This window comes from Ictidomys tridecemlineatus, chromosome 4 (assembly GCF_052094955.1).
Source record: "Ictidomys tridecemlineatus isolate mIctTri1 chromosome 4, mIctTri1.hap1, whole genome shotgun sequence".
NCBI classification, from domain to species: domain Eukaryota; kingdom Metazoa; phylum Chordata; class Mammalia; order Rodentia; family Sciuridae; genus Ictidomys; species Ictidomys tridecemlineatus.
The window spans coordinates 141,030,377-141,043,916 of NC_135480.1; the positions used below are offsets into that span (position 1 = coordinate 141,030,377).

Genomic DNA, 13,540 nt, shown 5'->3' on the forward strand with positions numbered 1-13,540 from the left:
GCCAAGAAAGTTAACCATAGAAGCCTTCATTTCCTTTAAAAATTCCTAACATTATCACTCCCTATGGCTGCCATTTATCTCTACCTCCTAAAGTCATCCAACCATATCAGAGACTAGTGACTCCTCATGATTTGTCATTCCAAAGCTGCCACATTGGAGAGCTTGGCAGCACTGTTAGGATATTACCAGAGGAAGGAAGCATTTACTTATGATCCAGGCATTCTGCAAGGCACTTTTATATATGCTGTCTCTTTTAAAACGTTCAAAAACCTTTCAAGTAGGAACTGTCTTTCTTTCTTAGCGTTGACAAGATGGCAGCTCAAAGAGATTATATCCTTGTCTTAAATCCATTTAGTGACGCAAATGGATGTAAACCAACACTGGTGTGAATCCAAAACCCTCGCTTCTTCCATTCACATAGGAAAATATTATCTCATTCAAGAAGATCCCCTTAAATTTTGTGAGCTTAGAATACCTAATGGCCATCATTTCATTCAATAACCAGTTGAGCAGCTCTGTGCCAGACATGAGTCAAGCATTGGTTTGGTCGCAAGGAGACATCAAGCAGGACTTTGGGAAGAAGATGGAGTAGAACAATAGGAGGACAAAGTGGGTGAGGTGATGGGTTGGGGTGTAGGCAGTCGGAGCTCCTGATCGTGTCCTCATGGCTACAGTCTTTCTTCATGTGACTCGTGGACTTCCCTTTGTCATCCTATGCCTGAGAATATATGAAGGAGGCTGGGAAGGCAAAGGGACGTTCAATTGTCATCACTGGCATCTTTTTTTGATCATTGCACCATCATCCAATGCATTGGGATAACCATGACATGATATTTTCCATCATTGAGCCCATAACTGTCCCATGAGAGGGATAACAACTCTATGTTAAATTCATTGTAGAATTTTATCCAGGGATCTTGGGAAGTGGGAACAAGTGACAGACTAACCGCGAAACTTCAAACCCTGTGACCTGAACAGAAAATTAATATTTCTCTGAGCAGGCTATGTGTCTACCGACATCTTACTGTCTTCTGTGGATGCTCTTATCTGTTCAGCCCAATCATGCAGACTTTCTACTGCCTCGACCAATCAAGACCAAATATCAAATTGCAGATACCAATTCATGATCATTTTGCACAAGACTGTGAAGACTTGCCATTTTTCTGATGTTCTCAACTGACAATGTTGTTCAATATTTTCTCTGCCGTTTAGAAGGTTGACCCTCTAGAGAATAATTTGTTGAAGAAAACAATCTAAATCTTGCCTTTTCTTCATTTAATGGAATGACTTGACTCAAGTCAGCTGTGATTCTTGCCATGCTCATTAATGAGAAGCCACTTTATCAAGATAATGAAGTCAAAATCACTCTGAGGAACAGAACAAATTTTAATAAAAACAGTTTCATGGAGTCTGCCTATCTTGTTCATCTGACTCTCTTCCTATGCAATCTGGGCATTCTCTCTTTTTCAGCAAAGATTTTTCCAAATTGGAATTATTCAGGGACTAAGACAATACTTATCAACAAATAAGTCTGAACAGGGAAATTCTCTACCATTCTCATCCGATGAGGTAGACATTTTTACCTGTAGGGAAGAACTTTGAGATCTCTTTGCAGATTAGAATGATTTAGGTTGCAAATGTTTAACATTTTTGATCTCAAGGTCAGAAAAATTAACTGTTGTTTATCAGATTCTTATCAATATAACAGAGACTTTCCTGAAGGGATCCAACCTCATCCTTGTTTCATTGCTAACTGAAAATCCTTCCATATTTTTCATTTTTTTCTGGCTTCTTATTCACCATAATATCATGTGGACCTTCTGTCCCACCCATTCCAAAATACTTGTAATTTTTCTTAAATAACTCAATCCATTAGATGTATTTCTATTCCTTTTTGATATTTGCTAAAATTTGATCTTCTCCCATTCCTACCTGTCTGGTCAAAACCTATACTCCTGAGTCTCAAAATCAAAAATCTCTTCTTTGCCCATCCCAATCCTTCACTTCCTCTGATTTTAATAGACTCACATTCACCCCTTCTGCTGTGTTCCTATGTCACTCTGTCATGGCATCTCTTCTTTCGGTAATAAGAATGTCTGCCCATCTTCTTGCTCTGTCCCCCATCACATGTAGATCATGGATTCCTAGAGAGCAGGGCATGTCTCTTGTCCATTTTTGTCATCCCAAAAATTTAGTACAGCATCTGGCACATCCCAGCAGGTGCTCAATAAATGACTGTTGTAAATATTAACACCTGGTTTTCCTAGCCCAATTTTTAGTTCTGGTTTCTAATTTGATTAAAAAAAAGTAATAGAGCTTAGATATTAAAATCTAGAAAAGAAGAACAAAATGACAGCAACATAGACTCATGGAGGAAAAATAAATGGGAACACGTACAAGCAAAGACCATCATCATGCATATTTCTGTTATTAGGCATGAAAGCATTTAGTCTGGGAAATTTTAACTGTGTTCCTATGAAATCATGATTGTTGATAAATCATTTCCATCTTATGAGAGTAAGAATATTTTTTTTGTAGTATTCGTTGCCATCATGGCTTCGAGTATTTCCACTAAAATGAATAAGATAACTACTGACTTTTCCCCACTTATTCAAAGTGATAATTGCCGGTGGCTGCTTTTCAATCTAGATTTTGATCAATCTATTGGGTAGAAATTCATACTCACTTTAGAGGGGAAAAACATAAAATAAATGGGAAAACTTGTGCTGAGAACTTTTCTGCCATAATGAACAATTTTACAGCGAGATATATTTAGAGAAGATATGGTATCTCATTCCCTGGGGATCTAGAAGAAAAGTGGGCTGAGATTTTTAATTTGCTTAAGAATGGCTAAGGCCAAGGAATTTATATAGGACCTTCAAAGTCCCTTCCCAAGGATTTTATAATAATTTGTTGATCCCTTCAAAGTGTTTGGAGCATTTCAAGCCCTTGAAACTCATGGATGTAAAAGTGAATGTAATTCAAATAGACTTGAGGAATGATGAGAAATAATGTTCCTGCTTGTCACTAATCAAGCTGCCATCATTTTATTCTTTTAACCTTGAACCTCAGCTCAATATCCTTGAGCCCTGAGAGGGGAAAACTGACAAAAAGAAAATAGGAAGTTTATGCCCTATTAATGGCCAAATTAACAGATTTTTTTTTCTCTTATGCCACCCATAGCTACAACAAATAAGGAGCCCTTCCCCTCACTGAACAGGCTGTCCCTGTTCTGCACTCGAGGCCAGATTTCAAAAGCTATGCCGAGTTCTGCATGCCACAACCCAGCAGGCAAGGCAAACACTCAAGTCCTAAAGCACAGGCTGAGGAATCAGGGACTCTAACAAGCCTTGGCACCTCTGGATCCGCATGGGGTTCTGTGGGAAATCTCTGCTGGAAGGAGGGAGAGGGAAAGAAATGGGTGTGTGCCTCTGCCAACGCAGGGAGGCGAGGACTGGAGTCAGCTCCTCCGGTCATCAACCAAATTGGAGCTGAACCCACCCTCATTAGCAGCATTTCTCCTACCCAGAACCACACAGGGGGCACATATTGATTCCACTGCACATTAGGATTTATTATGATTCATTATGAATCCTGGTGGAGACTGGGAAGCAAGCAGCAAATTGAACATGGCAAACCCACATGAAGAGCTTAGGGAGGAGGAGAAAGTTCACCCTTGTGTTTCTAATCTCAGGTTCTGTTTTCTTGGCATACATGCATGGAGCAAGATTTGTTTTGTTCTTTTCATGTATTTGTTCTCATTAGTCAAGAACTGTTGTAGCAAGTATAAATCATCCCTCCTCAACTTAGGTATGTAGGAAATAAATGTCACACAATAAAAATTTTCCTTAATTCAAATACATCTAACTCCGGGACCCTTTCCATCCAGGTTTCAGTAAATTCAATCTAATCTTTATTAGGATTCTCGCCCTACTCCCTCCATGTTAATCCGTTTTCCATCACTACAACAAATACCTGGGATGATCAATTTATAAGAAGAAAAATTTTATTTAGCTCATAGCTTTAGAGGTTCCAGTGTAGAATTGGGGTCCTGTGGTGAGGCAGTCTCTCATAGTGTGACCACGTGGCAGAGGAAGTGAAAGAGAGGATGAGAAAGAGATTGGGAGTCTCACAATCTCCTTCAAGAACCAAAGTGACTGAAAGACTTCACTATCCCCAAACACACAGATGTTTGGGGATAGTGAAGATCCAGACTATAGCCCCCCACCCCCATACACCCATACCCTTTTGCTCTCACTCCTTCATTCATTCCTACAGAGCATTTGGGAAATTGGGAAGGACATCTTCGCTCAACCAAGGTTACCACTGATTGATAGAGTCCAAGTCCTCTTGATCTCTCCAAGCTGTGTGCCTTTGGTGTTCATGCCAAGTAAAGCCAATGGGACTTTTTTTTTTTTGCTGCCACTGACCCCCAAGGCTCAGCAGCCTCAGTTCAGTATCTCACCATGTACTTTGCAGCAGTCCCCCTCAAGTGGGATCCTGGGGTCATTTCCACCCTCATGGAGCTTACACATTGGAGAAAAGGACATAGTAAATAGGATGTCAGATGAAAGCAAAATATATAGTGTATTGGATAATGACAAGTGCCAAGGAGAGATATGAAGCAGGGAATGCGGAAAAGGTGGTGCAAGGAAGGGGGTGCAATTTTAAGCAGACTGGTAGGGAAGACCAGAAGGGCCAAGAGGGCCAAGAACTGAGTTCTTGGGACAGTGTCAGTGTCACAGGTTGGGTAGATGAGTAGGAATCAGGAAAAAGAGATGAAAGAGCAGCTAATCAGGTAAGAGAAAAACTAAGAGGGCAACTGTCTGTATGTCCAGGAACAAGCATATTTGCAAGAGGAAGGAATGGCCAACTGAAACCATCAGGGATGTTGTTAAGTCTCTTTTTGGATTTCTCCCCTCTCTCACCCACTCCCACCTTTCTCCATCAAAGAAACTGCCAGATTTGGTGGTGGTACACACCTGTCATCCCAGTGACTCAGATGGCTGAGGCAGGAGATTATAAGTTTGAGGCTTTTCTCAGCAACTTGGCTAGACCCCACCTCTTATTAAAAAATAAAAAGGGCTGGGGGTGTCACTCAGTGTTAGAGTACCCCTGAATTCAGTCCCAGTACCAACGACACTTGCTTTTCTCTTCTTCCCCTTCAGGACATTAGTGAGCTTTGGGGTTGTGGTAGTGGTGGTGGTAATGAAGAGCTCATCTTCAGGAAAGTTCTGCTTTGCAGTAGCTCTAGACAGCACCACAACCCTTGCCTAAGACAAGACACCCCCAGTGGCCTTTTTTGAAATGAAGGGAGGAAAAACCAATGGCAAACAAGATCCATTTAGTAGCTCAATAAATTTTCCTACAAAATAAAAATTAAGTATATTCTCTACTTCTAGGTAAAGCACTAGGTAGAGAATATACTAAATACCTTTGCAGGCAATTTTCCCCAGTACTGTGAAGCCCCTACTGAAATAGGGTGACGTGTTAGCATATTTAATTTAAATATTCCCAAAGAGCTGGGTTTAGGGGCTGAATTGCAAGAATGACTATCTTCTAATAGGGGCAATATCTCAATAACATACAAGTAAGTTGTCTATCAATTCTTGGTTTACAGGATCAAATTTTCAACTTGGAGAGTATCTAATGGATCACAAACACATGTGGGGTTAACAAACAAACAGATGTGGCCTTCTATGAATTATTTATTTACCACATTAGTTAAGCTCAGGCATGGGGTGGACATACCATAGCCCATGAGCCAAATTCAGGGCACCACCTTTTTTTTTAAAATATAAAGCTTTATTTCAGTATAGCCATGTTAATTCCTAATGTAGGGTCTGTCTCTGGATGCTTTTGTGCTCTAACTACAGAATTGAATGGTTGTAAGAGGCCATCTGGCCTGCAAAGCTGAAAATATTTACTCATCTGGCCTCTTACAAAAAAAGTTTGCTGATGCCTCCTTTAGACCTTAAAATAGACTGCTGAAAACCTGTTGTTCATGAATGTTTCAATCCCACTCCATGGACTTTATTTGTCCTCAGGCCACATCAATTAAAAAAAAAAAAAACAGGCAAAAATTCTCCCCCTACAGTTTTATGTCAGGGCACTCATTCTCAAAGTGTGGTCCAGTGAAATCACCTGAAAATTCCTTTGAAATATAAATGTTCAGATCTCCCTCTACACCTACCGATCAGAAGCTGTGGGAATGGAGCCCAGCAGTGTGCAATTTAATAGCTCTTTTAGGTGATTCATCGGCAAGCTAAAACCAAGAGCCATTGTTGTAGAGCAAACACTGAGAAGAAAAGCCCATGATTTGAAATGGTGATTTCTACCTACCCCTTGCTACAATAATTCTCAATGGGCAAACTCCTTTTTGCATACTAGAATTGGCATTTTAAGAACATCCTTTATAGTGCTACTTTCTTATTGGTAAACTTAGAGTGGCCCACTTTGTAGACAATGGTATTGGCAGTTATTATTGGAGTTAAATGGTATTTGGTGCCAGCAGTAGGGAAAAGCCAAGTAGCTGTTTCACACAGACATGACAGAGTGAGATAATGAGGTTAAATACTCCAGTGATTAAAGACCCAAAATACCCATTGCATGCCTCTGGGTCATAACTGACTCCCAATTCCTCATCATCATGCACGGGATGCATTTATGTGCTATAATGTAATGAGGCATTTATTTCCAAGAAAAAAGTAGCAGGGTTTATTTCCAGCACCATCAAGGATATGCTAGAACATGAGAAAAAAAGTTTCCCTTGGTATTTGTCCACATATAGGATATGCCAGGTGCTGCTGTATTGTTGCTCTTTTCCTTTGCTTAATGATCTACTCCTTCCCTGGAGCTCCATCCCTCCCTGAGTCTGGAGAAAGGAATCGCTCTGATAATGAACAGCTGTGGTTTAGATGCAGCTAGAAACCCCGAAGCGGGGAGTGTTGACCTTTTTAAGCCAGGAAGTGATGCAACGGGGAACAGTGAACAAACACAGGCTTCTTTTTAAAAATATCTGAATTTGCCATCAAGTTTTAAAAGCTACCAGAAATGAGTTTGAGACCCTATGATATGAGTGAAATAGAGTGACCACACATACTCTGTCTGGTTTGAATTAAGTAGCCCAAGTTCATACCTGTCATATCAGAGTAATGATGACCCCTCCACAAAGGTGTCCTGGTGGAATGATAAGTGTGATATTGTCCCCTTAGTGCATAAAACCAAATGAATAGAGCACAGACTCTAGAATTCCCAGCAGATCTCTGCTTGAAACTCAATTCAGACAATTACGGGTTGTGTGAATTTTGCAGTTTATTCCTTACCCCTCATTTTCCTTAACTGTAAAATAGGAATAATAGAATCTCTATTATAAGATTGCTGAGCAGACTGAGAAAGCATAGACTACCCGCCTGGCTGAATGTCTGACACTAGGTAGGTGCTCATTGACTGCCCCTTCCCTTAGGGAAAGAGAAACTGCCTTTAATCAATTGTCCCAAGGCAAGTCACTACACTTTTAATTCTTCACTGCAACCCAGAAATTCATAAGCAACCTTGTTTTTATTCCATTTGTAATTTGTTTTTTTAACATGTTGCCAGTTTCTTTATAAAAACTATAATGACATTTTAATTTTTTCCTTTCAGAGAAAGTCATATTTTCACTTAAAAAATAAATCCAGATTCCCAAAGTAGAACCAGAAGCTCAAGTTTGTTAGATTCTATTGCAAAGAAAATGGCAGAAACAGAAACGGCAGAATTGGACTCCACAGTGTTGGAACTTGAGGAGGCCCAACACACTATACCCCATTCTTGACAAGAATCAAATTGACTAAGAGCCACTGCAGTCAGGTAGATGGAAATTAAAGTATCATTTTTATTAGTGATGACATTTTTATGTGACTTAGTATGAGGGGCAAATGTATTTGCCTACCCACCTCAGCTCCTAAAGACCTTCACCCAGATCACTGGTCCCTGGAGGCAAAGGAAGAAAGCCAAATCCCCTTTAATGAAGAACTTGTAGTAGTTCTAGCCAATCCTTGGTTTATACCCAAAGGACTTAAAATCAGCATACTATAGTGATGCAGCCACATCAATGTTTATAGCAGCTCAATTCACAATAGCTAGACCGAAGATGGAACCAACCTAGGTGTCCTTCAGTAGATGAATGGATAAAGAAAATGTGGTATATATACACAATGGTGTATTACTGAGCTTTAAAGAAGAGTGAAATTATGGCATTTGCCAGTAAATTATTAGAGTTGGAGAATATCATACTAAGCGAAATAAGCCAATCCCACAAAACCAAAGGCCAAATGTTTTCTCTAATATGCGGATGCTAATTTACAATAAGGCGAGGGACACTAGGGAAGAATATTGTTACTACCTTAGATTAGGTAGAGGGAAGTGATGGGAGGGGAGGGGAGGGGATGTGGGGATAGGAAAGATAGAAGAATGAAACAGACATCATTACTGTATGTATATATGTGACTGAATGACCAATATGATTCTGCAACATGTATACTCAGAAAAATGAGAAATTATATCCCATTTATGTATGATATATGAAAGTGCATAAATGCATTCTACTGTCATATATAACTAATTAAAACAAATAAAAAATAAGAAATAGACAATAGATGCGGAGGATGTAGCTCAGTGATAGAGAACTTCCCTAGCATGCGTGTGGACGAGAGACAGGGAGGGAGGGAAGGAGGGGGGAGGGGAGAGGGAGGGGGGGGGAGAGAGAGAGAGAGAGAGAGAGAGAGAGAGAGAGAGAGAGAGAGAGAGAGAATAGCCATATAATTGGTTATTGAATGAATTCCCCATACAGATGAGAACAACAGAAAAGGACATGGGTTAGATATGACACACTAATGGAGCCCCCCACACACACACACAGAAATATGAAACATTGTCATCACCTTATCACCCTTATTTCTGAGGATTTAATCACAGTAAAGATTTGATCAGACCTGAAATTACAACTTATATTTTGGAAAAGATGCCCAGATAAAAAAAAAAAGTGATAAATTGTTTGTATTTTATTAACTTGGATCAGAGATTAAATCCACAATATGGCATCCACAGCCAGCCAAATAATTGATCTAAAATAATCAATGCCCCTTTCCTTAGTCTCATGTATAATAACAGTAGTTGTTATTTTAATAACCTTGGAAGTGAACAAAGGTCATCCCCGGCCTAGTGCACTTTAGCTTCTAAAACAGATCAATCGCCTCAGTGGGATCAGAATTTGGTTTTTATTTCAGTCTCATAGATCCTATTCATTTCAACCAGAGGAAATAATAGCTTCATGGGCGTCCTTCCAGCAAGGGGGAAGAATGTAAACCTTTGTTTATGTCTGTCTCCCCAGTGGCTGAGACACTTTGTTCTTCTAACCAGGTCCATTTCTGAGAAATTGCACAGCTTCAATTTAAAAGAGTAGGACAGCTGAACTGAAATTGGCTATTCCCATCCCTAAGAATTGGGTTTTGGGGACATAAGCCAAATGGACAAGTGAAATAGAAACACCCCTTCCCCACCAAGTCTTTCAACATGTTCTTCTCTAGGTCTCAGACTACTGCTTAGGCCCAGTAGTTAAGGTAAGTAAAAGGATGCCACAGAGCAACCTAAATGGTTGTCACCTCCATTTTCAACAGGACATGTCAGCAATTACTGAGGTATGCCAGTCAGTCCTTTTGTAACTATCAATTTATTCCTTTCACTCTGGCTATACTGTTCCCAAAGTACGTACGCCTAAACATTGTACAGTTCTTATTTTATATCCAAGCATTTGTTTGAACTACCTTCTCGGGGTAAGGCACTATGGGAACCAGCATGTTACCCAAGAGAGGTGGGGAATGTCGGTCAGAAGGAGCTCATAAGTCAGCAGGGAGAAAAAAAAAAAAAAAGGGGCATTCATTAAAAGCAAGGCACAATAAAATAACTGCCAAAAGACAGTTTTTCTAAGTGAACATTGGATCACAAAGGAATGAAAATTTAATATTACCCGAGGGAGTTGGGAAGGATCCTGGGAACTGGTAACATTTGAACCAGACTTTGAAGATGGAGTTGGAGTCTCTGAGGGGCTAAAATGAATTGCATCCCTCTCCCTCATCCAACTTCCCAACAATTTGAGAAATAAAAGTAGTACTGGTTTGAACCTAAAATATCATTTTGATTACTTACCAGGAATAGTGGGCTGATGTGGCTTTAGGTCTATCTATCAAATGGGCTTAATGACACCCCACAATTAGGCAGAACCCCAAGTGAACCTTCACATCCTCACCTGGCTGCACATCTTCAGGTCAGAGCCCCTGGAGGGCCCGGGAGATCTCAGGCTCCCTGCAGGCAGCATATGCAAGGGAAAACCGACCTGACTGAGGTGACCAAACCCAGTGATTCTTTTCAAGTACACCAAAGGGCCGAATGAGTGAAGGGGCAGAGAAAACCCAAGAATGTGCTTAGAAAAATACCCTCCTGAACACAGGTAAGGGGAAAGATACTCCTTCCTGAAAATTAGGATGACTAAGAGGAAGTTTAAAAATAATCCCTCATGGCAGATCATTAACATAGTCTGTTAAGAGAAGGGTCAGGGTGAAAGAGCTCTGGAGGTACTTGAAGATGCCAAGGAAGGCTGGGTTTAGAACAGGCGGAGCCTCGTAACAACACTGAAAGATGTGGGCTTTTCTCTATAAGCAATGGGAGTCCACTCGATTTTTACAGAAAGACAGTATTCATGAGTGATAACTAGCAGATCTGTGAACATTGTATGGAAGCAATTTCAGTAGTTCACTGAAAAACCAAGGAACACAGATACTAGGTACTTGGCATTCTTGATTTTATGAAATTTTAAATCATATCTGAGTATTGTGGATCTCAGGTCAGTTGACTGACAGAAAATTTCTCATGACATAAAACATTGAGAATGTTGTATAGAAATAATTACGTCATCATTAAAGATCTGCATATAGTGGAGTGATAATTCAGTAGCCTACTTTCCTGCCTGCCTTTTGTATCCCAACTAGTGAGCAACTACTACAGGTAGAACATCATATGACATGCTGGAATCACAAAGATAAATCTACATAATAGAGAAAATAGATGCCTGGATGTCTAAGTAATGAGATACAACTTCAAAAGAGATCTGTAAAGTTCTATGAGAATTTTTCTTTATACTATCATAGTTGACTGACAAATTTATGAAGCATATATAGTCATTGGCAAGGGCTTTTAAAAAATTAATGCTGTAAGATCACACAAATGAAAATGGTTAATTCTGCCTAATGGAGGTGAAAGGGAGGAGATGGCAGAAGACTTGTCTTTGAGAACAGAATAAGTTTCTTACAGAAAGGAGGTTAAGAAAGCATTTCTTAAAGGGAAAAGAACTATTTGCATTTGGGGCTGGGAGAAGTAATTGCAGTCTCCCTGAACACAAAGGAAAAAAAATATTTTTATAATTTGGGAAGGATGAATTGATACATGTTGCCAACAGCAACATCTCTCTGACCCCTATCACTTCCCTCCTTACCAGCTCATCCCTGAATCCTGGGTCTTCCCATGTTTTTGCTATCCATAATCCCCCCTGGCTGCTCTGTAACTTGCTAATTTTGCCAAGAACCTTGCATGGGATGTAGACATAGAGCCTGGCACATTTGTAATGGAGGGTTGGCAAGATATTATAAAGTAAAATGAGTTCAAATCACTCTGGTTTACCTTACATTTGAGAAGGCAAGGTCAGCCTTTTGATGTGTGTTTTGAAAAGAGTAAAGACTAAGACCATAGCTTTGTTTGGGAGAGGTTTTTTTTAGACTTAGATCACTTACATTAAAACATTCAGCTTTCAAACAATGACCCCAAAGAAATAATGCTGGCTTTTTTCTTTTATGAAAGTAATATTTGCCTTACCACTCTTGGGATTGAACATTCTCTTCATATTGAAATGATTCACAGGGATGCTGCTTAGATGGCCTGATAGTACACTGACATTAATAGCAGAATATTTCAATCAGAGCTGCCTGACCATAAGGGAATAACTGTTCCCATTGATTAAGTCAAAAACCAAGTTAGTTTGTAAGCAATTGAAGTTGGTTTATGGGTTTTGTTATTTGGCATTTACGTCTCTTTGCAACCCACAGAATTCAAAAGACTTAACAAGCTGATTGAAGCAGTAAGGAGAAGGCATTTGGGGAGTGATACAAAAGGTCACTTACCCCAAAGCAGAAAGTTTTAGCCTTTTGGATCCAAGATAAAGGCAAGTGGCTTTCTCAGCATATTATAGGTCTGAATGAGAAAGTGGTCAAACTTTAGAAAAGCATGTTTCAAAACATTTGTCAGGGCATCCTTTTCATTTAATCACATAAATTGCTTTCAGTTTTCTTCCTTATTTATGAATCATTTAAAGAGAAACATAAGTTTAATAAATGTAAATAAACATCTTTTTACCTGTGTTTAACCATAAAGTCCTTTTTAAGTGCCAAGTTCTAAGTGCTATATAGTAACAACTCACATATGACCCAATGACCCATGAATTATATAGCTAGTCTGTGTGTCAGATACTACATAGAATATGAAAATACATTTTTGTATACGAATCTTTATCAAGCTACTTTTCTGCCCTTCTAGGAGGACATGCCTGGTTCCAGCTCCTAAGTTATTAGTTTTGTGAAGTCTAGCCATGATCTCGGATTTCTAGTAGCAGGGTGTAAAATAGAATAGAGACACAGTAGGTGGAATTGGGAGTCAACAGGAAGCCCAAGATAGATGGAGATAGAGGCCCTTATAGAACAAAGAACAAGGAGATGATCCTGTCCAGAACTAGAAAAGACCTCAGGAAAAGCTTCATCTGAGGGGCAAGATGGGTCAAGCTTCTAAAGTGTAGAGATGGTAATGATGGAAGTCCTTCCAGAAAAGTCCACTGAGGTCAAGGCAAGGCCCAAGCACAGGGCCCACATTGCCAGGAAGGGAACAGGCAAATGTCCCAATCCGGGTGGGATGTAGGAAATGGTTCTGTTCTCCAGGAATCTGGGTTATTCAGAGGAAGGATTGCCCTCTGCCCTTGGGCATAGACTTCTGGGGAGATGAGATCTAATCACCCTCCTTTCTTTTGCCAAGGGGAAGTTTCTGATATACCACAAAGGCAGCTCTTCTTTAAGTGAGAGAAGCAGAGCAGCTTATCATGGCAGGTAAACAGGCTTCCAGTGAAGTCATCAACCTTGCTCCAGACAAAGCCCCACCTGATACTGATAGATACTAGGCACACACCAGCACTGACCTGAATATTACCTTCTACAGGCATGCGCACATGCACACACACACACACACACACACACACACACACACACACACACGGACGGACGGAGGGGTGGAGGTGGTTATGCTATCCCAAATTCCTCCTATGCAAAATCCCCTCAAGTATAGGTACTCTTTCCTTGCAGGTTTCATACCTAGAAAAGTGTCCCTGGGGATCTTCAGAAAAGCAAAGCAAAAAGACAAGGCCTAAATGGAAACCAGCTGATGGTGGCTAGCACAGGATTCCTATGAA

General features: G+C 40.1%; 1 protein-coding gene across 37 annotated transcripts in view; it reads left to right on the forward strand.

Annotated features, from left to right (window-relative positions):
• Nucleotides 1-13,540, forward strand: part of Trpm3 (transient receptor potential cation channel subfamily M member 3) — an 819,042-nt gene that overhangs the window by 581,920 nt on the left and 223,582 nt on the right. The gene's annotated exons all lie outside the window — the stretch shown is intronic.